The sequence below is a fragment of the Misgurnus anguillicaudatus genome, chromosome 16, assembly GCF_027580225.2.
Source record: "Misgurnus anguillicaudatus chromosome 16, ASM2758022v2, whole genome shotgun sequence".
Classification (NCBI taxonomy): Eukaryota; Metazoa; Chordata; class Actinopteri; order Cypriniformes; family Cobitidae; genus Misgurnus; species Misgurnus anguillicaudatus.
In genome coordinates, this window is record NC_073352.2 from 34,512,708 (window position 1) to 34,527,822 (window position 15,115).

The following is a 15,115-nucleotide window of genomic DNA, read 5'->3' on the forward strand; positions in this document are numbered from 1 at the left end:
TTAATCAAGTCATGATAATGGCCAATAGTGTTAATGATGATGAAATTTTCTATATTACTCATCTTGTGTTTCATTAGAGATTCTGACTCTTCATACTATTACAGTATGTCATATTATCAATCTATTACGTTACATAAACAAGATTTCGTTTGTCCTATTAATTGTTGATGTATTTTAAGTTGTGAAATCACTTAATCGTTTTTTAAAATCCTAATCCTTGAAGATGATATGATGGTATGTGTCAGAAACCAATCTATACCAGTAACCTGAACTGTGCAGCTGGTCTAAAGGATTCAAGTCCTCTCTGGAGAAAATACTGATTGAAATTGAGTTTGTGACCTTCCTGCGAGGAACAAGTGACTGTCATGAATTTCACAAGGTCAAACGGTCACAAAAAGCAATTACGTAACTTGTCTTGTCGAGGTTTTCTTCACCCGTGAGACGAAGCAAAAGCCAGTCTGGTTATTGCTGTGTGCTCTGGTTTGCTCACACTGGTAACTTTATATGATTCTCACGGCTGCTCATTGGTGACATTTGTAAAAATGTGGCAGCATTCCAAAGAGATCAATCCTGAAAGCCAAATTCATTTTAAAGGGATAGTTCACCTAAAAATGAAAACTCTCATTTACTAACTCTCATGTTGTTACAAACATGAATACAAATCTTTGTTCTGATTAACATAAAGATATTTTGAGGAATGTTTGTAACCAAACCGATCAAAAGCCCCATTATTCCTACTGTGGAACTTCACAACGTCTCTCAGGGTCAAACGTGACTACAGTAAGCTTGCCGAACGACGGGCATGATGTCAATCTCACATTGGATTGTGTCTGATGTGCCATGAATGTGGTCTATTATGCTTGCTTTCTGATTGGGCATCATTTTGTGCCACATGAAAATTGACAGCATTTATCTTTGGAGTTTCCCTCCACACAACATATCTAATGGAAAGAAAATGTCAACATATTGAATATTTATGGTATTTAATGGTACACCACAAAGATGATCGCCTTTAGTTGACATGTAGTTCCAAAGGTATTTATAGTTTGTAGAATGTCTAAAGTTATATATTAAGATAAAGTGTAACTTTAAATTAACAATTATTTTTTCTTTAAATTTCGATCTAAAATGACCTTAACAATTACAGTAGTTGTTACTGTGGGTTCACACCAGCGCCGTTTGAGGTGTCAAATTCACGTCTACTACATCGAGTTTGCCGCTTGAACATTTATGCTGCGATTTCACCAGCCACGGTAGAGGCGTCAAGCGTGAGTGATTTCAATGTTAAGTCAATGTGAAGACGCGTTGACACACGTCTGGAGGTCTCAGTGCACGAATGAGCCGTTTAGCGTAGCGCGGTAGACGCGGCAAACGCGCGAGTTGAAAAATGTGAACTTCGGCGGAAAAACACGTCGCGTAAACCAACCGTACTAGTGATAATAGTAATAATAATAATAATAATAGATAATAGTAGGGACGTGATTACAGGAAGCAAGCGGAGTCGCAAAAGCCCCTTCCATGACGCAAATTTCCATGTGAATGTCTCGATGACTAGAATTTCACACGCGGCTTTCACGCATAAATGAAGCGAGTAAATAATCAAATAATCGCTTCCTGTAATCACGTCACTATTTTCTGCCAAAGTTCAAATTTTTTAACTCGCGCGCCTCCCGCGGCAACGCTCAATTTGCGTTTAGTTTGTGCGAATGAGGCAGAATTGCGCCTACATCGTCGCGCTAAACGCCGTGACAACTTGACTCAACATTGAAATCACTCGCGCTTGACGCCTCTACCGTGGCTGGTGTGAACGCAGCACAAGTGCCATGGGTATCTGAACCACCTACTTTTTAAAACCAGTGATATTGGAACCACTTACTATTTCTCTAATTTACCGCATTTATCTGTTCACTTGTCAGAAAGCCGTCAGTCAAATCCATTCCACTTGAGGAATGCCCTAATAAATTAAACTCCATTCCGCATTTTAGCTGCACCCTTGACTTCCAAACTGCTGCTTCCTCAAATCCATTCCACTTGATTCATTTAGAGTTCATATAAATTAAAGGTGACAGAGAATGAAAACCATTTTCACATTTTCTTAGTTGAATAATGGTAGTCTACCTGCATAAGTACTATACATTCTGATAATCTCTGTTTCATAGAAATTCCTCTTTTAGAAATGTCTGCCAAAAATGGCCTAATCTGAACGACGTATACATATTACATAAAATGCATCTCACCCCCCCACTCTCATTCAATTCCCTCCCCTTCAAAATAATTTGCAAACATCCATTCGCCTATAACGGGAAGGAAATTGCAGCAGTGTTCGCGAAGTTCAAGGCGAAATGGCAAGTCTTGTCTTGAGGTGTGCTCTTCTATCTGGAACATTTTGGTCTGTCCATGTTCTGAAGACGGCAAAGTGCTTGCATTTCATAATGAGGTTGCCAGTTAAGCACAAAGGGACGCCAAATAGGTGCAAAATCCCCCACCCTAATATAGCTTTCTGAGAGAGGTTTTTAAAAAGCTTCTAAGGCCGGCGACACACTGACTGCGTGGCGTGAGCGGGACGTTTCTGTTGCGTGTCAGTTGCGTGACGGCTGCGTCGCGTTTTCTGTGTCTTTACACACCAGAACCGTGCCTGACGCGGGGCTGGCGCGCTGCTGCTTCTGTAGGTGCCATAGAGGAATGCCGCCGACAGACCAGGCATAAATATAAAGCCTACTGATAAAAGACGACAGTATTGACGGCAAAATAGACAATGTTTGACAGGTGCAATATTTGAAAATTTATATTTATCTATTTAAATTACATTTAAATCTGAATTTATGTCAACCTATAAACTTTCAAACATCAAAATGTCATTAATTAATATGTATTTGTGTACAGAATGACATTAACATATTTTCCTGTTTTGCCTGGAACCGCTTCCAACACGCTTCCGTGTCGCGTAAAAAATAGCCGTCGGTTCTATTTTTAGCATGCACGCGTTTTCCGCGCAGCTCAAGCCACGCCTGAGACGCACGTCTCACGCAGGCAGTCTGCAAGCTCTAACCTGTAAACATGGGAGCCAAATTAAATTCGGACACGCCACGCATCCAGTGTGTCACCGGCCTAAGACATTACAGACCCAACCAAAAAAATTTTGTCTACATGTCACATCACAAAACAAGAATAAATACCCAGTTCAATCATTCTAAGTCACCTTTATACTCCATTTCTTTCGTTTTCACTACTTTCACCTGCACTACTGCAACACAACAAGGTAAACAAATCTTTTATGGCTACAAAAGCAAATGTTTAATTAAAAGGCACCAGAATACAAAAAATTGGAATCTACTCCAGTAAATATTTTGGACCCACCCACATTTTTTGTTTCTGACGCCCATGGTGAACATGATCCTGAATCTACACCATTGTTGGTCCTGGATCAGATTGCACGATTAGGATCTGGGTGTATGTTAGATTTAGGATTGGGTTAGGAACTATTAAAAATCTTCTCAAACACACTTATTTCAGGGGTTAAAATGGTTAGGTTTGAGTTAAGGGTAATGTGGGGTTTCTTTGATTGAAATGTTGATCCAAGACTAGTGGTTGACCGATATGTTTTTTTTTTTATGGCCGATACTGATAATAAGAAAGCTGTATTGCAGATTGGCCGATATGAGGCTGATATAACACAAATGTAATTAGTAAATAAGAGACGAACAGAAAATTGGTGAAACTATATAAGAATGTGTTATGCATTACATTTATAAATATACCGTTTTAAAGTACTTAAAACATATGTACATAATTAATAATTTACATAATATGACATAATTAATGAATCTGACATCTCACGGTAGCCTACCATTTAAATAAATGTTTTGAACCAAGTTTGTGACACAACATAATGGGGCGGTTTCCCGGACAAGGACTAGCTTAAGCCAGGCCTTAGTTTAATTAGGAAATATAACTAGTTTTACCAAACATGTCTTACTAAAAACTTTACTTTTGTGCAGTTTGAGGCAAAAAAAAGGGCACTGATGTATTTTAAGATATGTCAGTGAAGGTTGTTTTCCGTTTGAATTGCTCTTAAATCTATTTTAGTCTAGGAATAGTCTAATCCCTGTCCGGGAAACCGCCCCAATGTCATGTTAATAATGATTGGTCATTTTACTGTCTGTCAGACTTTGGCTTTACATTGAGTGACACTGAGTGTCTTTTCATTACAAACAACAAATTTAAGAGAAATTTACTGGACGATTGAAAAGATTTATCGCAGATAAAAGATTTAATATGTTGATTAAAAAAAATTCTGCGGGTATGTCGGCCTTTGCAATAGATTGGTCTATCACTACCCAGGACCAACAAAAATAGTTAATCCAGAATCACATCTTACTTTGTGAAATCATGGCTACCCATTGTTTGTGCAGTGACACCGTGCCTTTATTGAAATTGCTATTCATTCCCAAGACACAAACATGAATGTACTTGAGCACAGAATACATCAGGATGCTTCTTCAGGACTATTTTCAAGGTTTTTCACACAGCACTATGACAAAGTGAGGAGCAACACACACAACTCTTCCTCATTACATGCAATATAAGCACAGCGAGGGCTCGCCGTTCACCCTGCGCTCTCAGCGAGAGTTCCTCTAAACAGATTGTTGTGTTTGCGTGTCAGCTGGGACCTGCGAATGGGTGACTCATCTCTACCGGTGTGATAGATGCCTGAAGTTTAGGATGTCAGGAGCATAATAGATCCACCTGTTTGACTTTAAAAGCCGCTTGAATGTTTTCGCCTCGGCTATCTATTGCTCTGTGCTCCGAATAACCGATTTCTCTTCTTGTGTCCCTTCTTGCGGCTCGGTTAGATTTATCATCCAATGCGTTTTGTCGAATTGAGTCACCGAGAGACGAATCACCCTTGCAGATCAACGGAAAGCTTTTCGCTAATGAGCGTTGCAACGTGTTTGCTATTGCTTGTTTAAAAAAAGACCACATGCAAGTTCAATCCAACTAGTCTTTGAAGCTAAACCAACAGCTTGATTGTGCCTACCGCAATGCCATTTTAATTTGTTGATTTAATGGAAAGCTAAGTGAAACGGAAAGGCTACTGTTTCTCCCGCTGTCCGCTGCTCTATCAAGCATGTTAATGAAAATACGGCCAAATGAACGTGTGGAGTTTATTCGGTTTGAACGCCATGAGAATGAGAATATGATTAGAATTTCACAGGCGCTATATTAATTGGGTCTTTCCAGTAGTTTCAGCTCGGCTGATTGGCTATTTAATTACCGAGGCGACCAGCTAGCTATTTTTAGACGTTGCGAGATTTAATCAAAGAACAAGCTTTAAGATGCAAAGGTCAAGTTACTGCCATTGTGTCAAGTTACACGTTAAAAGAACGAATAAAAATTAGGATTGATGCGCTATTTGCTAACAAGGCTAAATTAGCATATTAGTTTAAATGAGGATTTATCTACCACAAATTGTTTTGGTTACTTAGTGGGAAAAAAAGCTACCATGGGAATGTGCGTCGTAGTTTCAGCAGGCACGGCTTCAAGCGTAAACTTACGTAAATATTTACAGTATGTAAATAATTACGAAGGTGCCATGTCTGTGAATCCACCCTCCCAACTCATCCAATCAGATGTTGCGAAAAACCTCATCAGGAGTAAATTTGAGAAAACATTACACGCGTACACACACAAAATAACATCATCTTGCGCAATATTGCCTTGCAGCCTCTCCGAATGATCCTCGCTGCTTTAGCTCGCATAATGTTTTTGCTTCATACTGGGGTTTTTAAATCAGACCAGCAAATGAAGATATGAATAATAAATATCGAAGGAAAATGACGCATCATTTGCATGCAAATTGTCCAGATGAGCTCTTCAAATCTAGGTCGTGATTCAGGAGGGGGTGGCTGAATGTATCCGCACGCGTCATGAAAAGCAAAACCAATCCCGTTTCTTGTTAATTATTTGCTCAGCCATGAAAGTGGAGTAAAACAGCATCTGTGAAACACACACTCAGTGTGTTTGTGAAGCTCCTTTCAAACCAGCAGCCGCTTGAAAGTCTGACTCATGCATTACGTTTATATCAGCATTGTTGAAGAAAGCGGGACGGATGCGTTTTCAGTGTTATTAAACTTTCGTTGATGGCAAAGTTCAACTTGTAAAGTGATATTTTTGCTCTACGTGATTGTGATTTCGGAAAACACTGCAGGTGCAGATCCCTGCCGTGGAAACACTCATAGCTGGCATCTGGTTGCGGTTGTTTGAATGAATATTTTAAGGGACCTGAAGATATTCATGTACAATCACCCTCATGTCGTCCCAAAACTGTATGTGTTTTTTGCATGAAATGCAGGAGGATAAAATGGTATGTGGCTATTTTTGGAAACCCTCTAACAATAAACATCATCCATGTACCCTTTAACTCTTGACTCAAACACATAGGGGTGGTTTCCCGGACAGGGCTTATCCTAGTCCTAGACTTAAATGCATGTTTGAGCTGCCTTAATTTAAAAACACCTTGCACTGACATATTTTAACATATTTCAGTGCTATTGTTTTGTCTCAAGATGCACACCAGTATAGGTTTTTGGACGTTATGCATGTAAAAACTAATTAAATGTCCTAATATAACTAATGCCTAGTCTTGGATTAACCGCAGGAAATCCCCCCCATGTACTAGTCACATAAAATATTCACATATTAACTCATTCCCTGCCAGAATTTGTTGTGATTTTCACAAAAGTTTCACAACATGCCTTCCAGGAAGATTTTCTTCTAGAAATATATAAACATACAAATATATCAAATGAAAGAACAGAGACACTGCTTTCAAACAAACAAACAAAACGGGGAAAAAAACATTTCATTCTGTCTTCATTTGTTCTCTTTTATACACTGCAAAAAAACGACTTTCTTAGTATTTTTGTCATCCTGTTTTTAGTAAAAAAAAAAAATGTTTTAAATTCTTAAATCAAGATCTATTTTCTTGATGAGCAAAATGACTTAGGAAAATAAGTCTAGTTTTTAGACAAAAAATATACAATTGCTTAAAACAAGCAAAACAATCTGCCAATGGAATAAGATAAATTTTCTTGAATTAAGTGTTTATGAAAAAAGTAAACTTATTTCAAGACAATTTGTCTTATTCCATTGGCAGATTAAGCACAAATTCGCTTAAAACAACAAAAAATACTAAGAAAGAAAGTCATTTTTGCAGTGTAACCTCTAGGTTTCTTTAAAAAATACATATTTTTGAGCAAAAAGCTGAAAGAATTGTATTTTTGTTAAGGAATTTTGTTAGAGATTCAGAACGATGATCAAAACATACACAGAATTTAAAATTAATTAAATTTGTTTTTGCTTCATTTTTTATACATTTGGTAAGGGCGTAAGAACCATCTAGTGGATAATAGCGGAATTACAGATTATCGTAAAAACTTGTCAGGAAAGCGTCATTGGTTTTCTCTTAATTGACGAGATAACTTGTCAATGGCAGGGAAAGAGTTAATATACCGTATTTTCCGAACTCAAAGTCACTTTTTTTCATATTTTGGCTGGTGCTGCGTCTTATTCTCAGGAGCGCCTTGTAAGTCAGTATGAATAAATTTTGACATTTATAAGGCAAGAGATACCATTACCGTCTACAGCCGCGAGAGTCCGCCATATGCTGCTTCTGTATTTGTGTAATTCAATGGATTCAGTGATGTTGAATGACGAGGCCGCGAACTTGATGCTCGGTGGCTTGTTCGGTTAATTTATGCTCTTCAACCTTCCAGGTAAGTTCTGTATGCTATTGTGTGTCGTGTAAATAACTGATAATATTACTTTAACGTACAGACATCTATTCAGTCTGCTGTTCTGTCTGCTATTGTTTAGTTGAATAACTTATATATGTTATTTTGTCTGACTGACGCATTTTTGATTGGTGCGACTCAGGCACGTGCACACATAGACATCAAAGGGGGCTTGAGCACCTGCCCTTTTTATTCCTGGAGAGAAAGTGCCCTTTTTTCTGGGGTGCTTTTAAAAAAAAATTTTTTTATTCATATAACAACTTATGTCTGTCTGTTTCTTGTGTTTTTTACTTGTTGCTTATTTAATTTAACATGAATTTATTCAGAAATCATTTAAATGAGATTTAAACTCTTATATAAAGAAAAATAGCGCTATTTGTGGCACACAAACGGTTAACAGATGAGTCCCGCCTCCAAAATTCAAATCGCTAATATGATTGGCTTTACCTTTCCTTAGTCCCGCCTCTCTAACTTACTTCGCTTTTGATTGGTTTGTCTAACCTCGTGCTGCATCATTCGCGCGCTTTAAGCGCCAAAGCTCAGCCCGTGAGTTCATGATTATGCAGGCAGCTACCGGTAAGTGTGTGAGGAAAGCATTCTTATATTAACAGTTTTATGCAATATGGGACACGTTTTTACACATACCGATTCAGGGACATTGTTTTCCATGGCAAATGGCAATCCCATATTAACCTGAAGAGTTGCAAACTTGTAACAGTGTAGTGTATGTAGTTTAAACAGACTGCTCATATAATAATAAAGCACAAACAATAAAATAATTGCTAACTGCAGTAGTAAGCTTTTTTGTTTGCGTTTTTTGTAATGGCTGTTAAATAAGTAAAATGTAGTATACTGGAGTGATGTAGTTAGATTGGGAAGAAATCTGATGGTTCAGTATTTTACTTGCCCAGTCTAAATTTTCACTGACATCACAAAAAAGTAAAATATAAAATACAAATAAAATAGGCCTAATCTATATTTGCTGTTTCTGACATGTGTAACCCTAATAAATATGAAACCTAAGATTAAAGGTGCAATAGGATGTGTTTTCATAATATGTTAAATTGTTCTTTGACAATTACATAGAAGGTATGTTGCTTTATTAAGTGCAAAAATTATCCAGAAACGTTTTTACATGTCTATTTACAACCCTAGAATGTGTCATTTTAATTAAATGGTCTATTTTTGCCCTATTTGAAAGAGTCATGAATAATAATGTTGAGCTCTGCACTGATTGCTCTGCTCTGAGGCTCATGCCAGAAGCTCACATTAGTAAACAGACCTTATATTTTGAGCCCTTATCAGACAAAAATACATTTTGAGTAACAACTAATCAGCTAAACGCTAGCATATGATATAGCATTTATTGGCATGTAGCGCTAACTCAGCAGTCACAACTTTGTTTTTAGCATTTTAACAAATTTGTAATTAATGTGTAATTTAATGTTTTCAAAACATGCACATTGTGTAATTGCTTCCTTTGCTGCTCTATAAACCTAGACTACTAAGGAGACCATTGTGTCTGTGTGAACAACTGATTATTTTGTAGACATCTTTTGAAAATTAAACAATAGGTTGGTTTCACGTGACGTCACATTGCTGCTTCGCGAAAGCGCGAAACTCAGATGGAGGGCAGGAAGTGAAGTAGCTTCATCTGCCGTATGTTAAAATGCCTATGTTTTGTGTAATTTACGGCTGTTCCAATCGTTCTAACCGAGAAAAAGGAAAGGGGGTTTATAGAGTTCCAAAGATTGTCGTTCATAAAGGTGAAAAATGTAAAAATCTCACAAAACAACGACGGAAAAAAGTGGATTTTAAGCGTACGTCTGCCGCCGGGAGGAGCAAACTCTGCTAATGCCCGCAGCGATCACTTGGTCGGAGGTATGTTGATATATAACTTGGTTTTTGTGACTGTGTTTATATAACATTAGGTTGACGTTAAATGCTCATTTACGTAGTAATGATTATTAAGTAACCGGTAGTCTAATGGACCTCATTTCTACATTTTAAGCTGCCCTAGTGCTTTGTGTGACGCTAATGGGCTCCGACATTCAACCTCGTTTAACTTACCAAAAACTAAACTCAAATCATAGGCATGTCTGCCACGAGAGCAGATGAAGATGTTTAAGAAATACCAACAAACACGGTCGGAATGTACAGAGGCTATTGGATCTCCAATAGACAGCTGAGAGCCTGGATCTGACGCAGACAGCCGAGAGCTCCGAACCGAAGCAGCCAGCTGACAACTACTCACAATCAGAGGGCATCAGTGGGAATGGGACATTAAATGATCAAGGTAAATTATTGTACTAAGATGTGTAACTAGCATTATTATTCAATGTTACAAATGTGATTGTCAGAAACTCACCCTGTGTAATTGGACCAGAGAACTTGAATGTTTGTAAAAAGGTTGTCAACCAACTCCACAAAAATTCACATAATTCATTCATGAATTTCAGGTGATACTCGAAAAATTAAAATATTGTAAAAAGGTTTCACCTATAAGTTGAATTACTGAAATAAGTTAACTTTTGCACAATATTCTTATTTCTCAAGTTTCACCTGTAACTAATTATGCTCCCCACTGCTATATTGCAGGCTATGCAGATGCCGGATGCCAGACTGAGCTGATGATGGATGACATTGAGAAGATGAAGCATGTTCTGAGACATAACACAACAGAACTGAGAGATCTTTGGACCAAACCACTAAGATGACAAAGTTCTAGACAGGGCTCCCCAACTTCTTAGTTTTAATTCAGATTTTTTAGCTGTGCAAACCCTACATCACATGTGGTCCTATGTCTGTGCTGTCTAAATTTGAATAGTTCATTTTAGTTTGCTAAATAAATGTAAGAGCTGTCCAAATTGAAAACGACCTTCACTGACATCTTAAAACACATCAGTGCCCTTTGTTTTGCTTTAAAATGCACACAAGTAATGTTTTTAGTAAGGCATGTTTGTTAAAACTAGTTATATTTCATAATTAAACTAAGGCCTAGTCCTGGCTGAAAGATTTAGCTTGAAGATTTATAAATGCCTGTTATTTGCTGTGTCTTGTCTAATCTTTTGGAGTCTGTCATCACATTAGAGTAATGAGGAGGGAGGGTCATCAGTCACATCATGTGTTTTCAAATGTAATATTTTTATCCCCTAATCTAATTGTACTGGCAATATGTATTATATGAAATGAAATGGATGCCAATGTATTATTGCACACCATGTTCTTGTAGTTAGTATAACAATATTGTTTAAAAAATCTTGTAAATAAACCAATGGCATTTAATCACAACAATATTCAAAATGTCATCTTGTCTCATACGACACTATTGATATAACAGAAATATATTACACAGCCTACTTTAAAGAGTGCTTGGAGTTCATATCCTTTCATCACATTACACATGTAAGTTTGTAACTTGCTGTCGCGGTATTTCTGGAAGTATACAGTTTCTAAAAAAACATTCAACTTTAGGAATCACACACCATCCCAAAGTTTAAGATCTGGCAAAAAAAATACTTTCAACAAAAATTCCATTACAGTAGTTGTCAAGACTTTGGTGACATTATCCCCATCGATACGATGTCGTTGATAATCGGTGATGTCAACAGCCTTGACTGTCGGTAAATCTTTCAGTTCTACCGAAAACTCACTCATCTTCATGAGGTAAGGGTCACGTCTAACATATGTTAATAAACTCCTTGTATCTATGTCTTGAAACTGGATCTAATTCTGTACAATACGGACTCTCTGCAACGGTTCCCTCCATTAGACGTATTCAGATTTTTACTTCCTGCCCTCCATCTGCCCTCAGACCCGCCCTCGCGCGTCATCAAAATCACGTGACTGAAACCCTGCTATTGCGTGAGTTTGAACTTTTTTGAACTTTTAAAATATTTTTTTTAAAAAGGAAGTCAGAATTGTGTTAATATATATACTTTTTGTTTAAAAAAAAAGAAAAAAAATATACATAATGATGAGAAGTGCCCTTTATTTCACTTGAGCCCCTGCCCCTCAAAATGTCTGTGCACGTCCCTGGTGCGACTTATAGTCTTACGGTAGCTTATACCACAGGGTTGATGAATGTTTTATTCTGATTGGCTGAGAAATGTTCCATAGGTATGCATTATTTTTCGATTTCTTGTCACATGTGTAAGGAATAATTGACGACGGGCCGTTAAATCATTAGAAAATAATGCACACCAAATGTGGTAGTGTGGCAACATGCGAAGTGTAGAATGCATTTTCAAATAATTCAAAGACCAATTATTTATTAGGAGTCAATTATTTTGCTTATACCACGGTTACCACAAAAAATTCTCTGGTGGTTATGTTAAGACATTTGACAGGTTAGGTGTGCGTTTTACAGAAAATAATCTTGGTGGTTTTTTAACCAATCAGAATAAAGCATTCAGGCCCATGGTATAATAAAATAACCACCTGAGCAATGTCTAATTCTAAGAAATAATTATTCCTTACATATATTTTACGATATTGCATGGTCTGTTAAAATTAACAAAAAAACATTCATATGCTGTTATTATACTGCTCGAAGATGAGTTTAAAGTGATACAATTATGCATTACATCAGGTTTTATCAGGTGTCAGTACAGAAAAACACTGTTTATACAGTATGTACATATTTTCTCCCAGCGATTTTCTCTTCACTACACATTCTACACTTGTTTTGATGATTTTGTTGTAAAGCTGCTTTGAATCAGTTTGGTCTGGGAAAAGCACTACAGTATATGAACAAAACTGAACTGACGTGTTTGCTTAAATTGAATAATTTTTTTTAAAAACTTAGCACCACAGATTCAATTGTGGAATTGCCTTCAAGATTGTTGTGGCGGTAAGTTCTTTCTATTACTGTAATAGCAGTTGTTTGTGCTCTTGGAAAGTGGTTCAATAAGGAAAAACTAAAACCTCAGCATTGTGTATGTAATCTCTAAAGTTACTGTCCATTGCGATATCATAAAAAACTGCAGAATTGTGTTACATGAATTATTACATTCATCCATGAGAAACACTTGACACGATGGGTAATGTGTAGATGGGCGTTCTCAAGAAATCATGCATTGATGCGAATTCTGTTCTATACATTTCCATCTCAGGACCAAAGCATGAGGGCCGCATGTCAGCTTCATTATTATCCTCCATCATTATCTACAATGTTTATGGAGAACATTGCAGATACTGTCATAACAGAGGATAATAATGACAGCCCTGCTGAAATAAACAGGAGCTAAAAGCCGTCTCCCAGCTTGGTTTTGACTGATTTACCTGGTTTTGCAAACTCTTCTTGGTGGTTTTGGAAACTTTTTATATGGCCAAGCTGGTCTCAGGCACCAGATGAACACCAGTTTCACCACCAGTTTAAATCAGCAGTTTAACCAAGAGTAGCAGTTTAAACCAGTGACTTCCATCTTAAACTAAGTAAGACTAGCCAGCCAGCATAGCAAAGCTGACCAGTGGCCAGTTTTATAAACTGTTTAGACAAGTCTTACAAGTTAGTCTTTCTTTCTTATTCAATTCAATTTTATTTATAAAGCGCTTTTCACAATTGTTTAATTGTTTCAAAGATAGTAGATGCAGGAAAAAACACAGAAAAATCTTATCACATAAACAGCACAATACAGCTGTTAAGATTAACAATACTACTGAGCGTAGTAAAAATGTAACCTATGTAAGAGGGTGCTAAGTTAATCCAATGTCAGCAGACTCCCCATTCCAGCATCTATGGCTATATTCATGGCGCCAACTGATTAATTCATACACAAGTTTATTCAGACAAGTTAATCCAGACACAGGTTGGAGGAGGAACGAGGTGGCATCTCCAATTTGCCTAACCTGCGTGTTTTTTGACCTGTGTGAGGAAACCGGAGTTACAAGTTAGTCTACAATTAAAACTGATAATAACTATTGTTTCAAAATCTCATTTCAGTCTAAAAAATTATTTTTTGATTAGCCTTAACTAATTGCTACTACAGTTTTGCTACTTACTGCCTATGTTTATGCAACCAGACTCAAACTGTAAGCTGGTTTGGTGGTTTAGCTGGTCTTTCAGCCTGACCAGTGACCAGTACGCTTCTAAAACCAGGCTGGGTGGCGGCTCGTGACTGCTCATCCGAGGGGCGCAAATTCAAAATAAGTGTTCGGAGTGTCATGTGTATTGCCCGTGTTTTTAAAGTATGTGTTTGTTGCGTCATGTGAACCATGTGCATCACGTGTTTTGTCAAAATAAGTGCCTGCTGCACACACGTCAAAACTGTTTATTCAATTCAATTTTATTTATATAGCGCTTTTTAACAATTGTTAATTGTTTCAGAGCAGCTTTACATGAATAGATGTAGGGGAAAACATAAATCGATAGATAATATAAGAAGCAGAATACAGCGGCTAAGAATAAACCGTACAAGCGAGCGTAGTAATAATGTAACGTATACAGGAAAGTGCTAAGTTAAATCAATGTTGGCTGACTCTCCATGGGATGAAAAAACCCCCTAGGAGAAAAACCCTGTGGGAAAACTCCTAGGAGGAGAAAAACCCTTGAGAGAGATACATATGTTTAGGTGATGTGTTTATGATAAAAGAAACGCTTACGTTCACAAAATACACGCAAGACACTCCCTTAACAGTAAACTTTGAATTTGCATGAGATTATGCGAGTATCTGACAAACGCGAGCATCTCTTTTATCATAAACCCTTTAGACGCGTCGGCACGAGGCACTCATTTTGACAAAACATGTGATGTACATAGGATCTCTCGACATGCAGAACACATATTTTAAATTACGAACCACAAACATGACGGGCTACATACATGTTGTGACGAACTTCGCATCGAGCACCCTCAAAGAAATATATATATATATCAGTAATATTAGCAATATCATAACGTGCTACATACTCAAAACACACAAATGATATTTTTTTCCTGAGAATAGTGAATGTATAGCTTATATTGTCAGAGTTTCCTGGCTAATGATGTTTGGTCTGATCTGATGGACCCGTAAAACACAACACCAGGTCTGATGTTCTCGTCTCCTTTTAGTTAGTGGCTGACAGAAGTTATATTTCATTGTCACTGAACTGCTGCTTTTTTCTTTTTTCTTTTACACACACACACATACATCTAACACTCAATTTTCTCTTCCCTGTCTGCACCTTCCTCGCATTTGGCAGATAAATGATTCGATCCATCTCATCTCTCTGACATAATTTATGGGCGTATCATGTACAGTTCTCACCGCAGTGCATATCTTGCGTATGTGATCGTGTGAGATATGGATTTGTATGTTTAGGTGATGTGTTTGTCTAG

The 15,115-nt window shown here is 37.3% G+C and overlaps 1 long non-coding RNA gene across 1 annotated transcript; it reads left to right on the top strand.

The window, feature by feature from the left end:
* The first annotated feature begins 9,353 nt into the window (after positions 1 to 9,353).
* On the top strand, positions 9,354 to 11,008 carry LOC129434118 (uncharacterized). Its single transcript, XR_008640583.2, has 3 exons — positions 9,354 to 9,674; positions 9,887 to 10,089; positions 10,392 to 11,008. It is a non-coding gene; the product is annotated as an uncharacterized lncRNA (long non-coding RNA).
* The last annotated feature ends 4,107 nt before the right edge of the window (positions 11,009 to 15,115 follow it).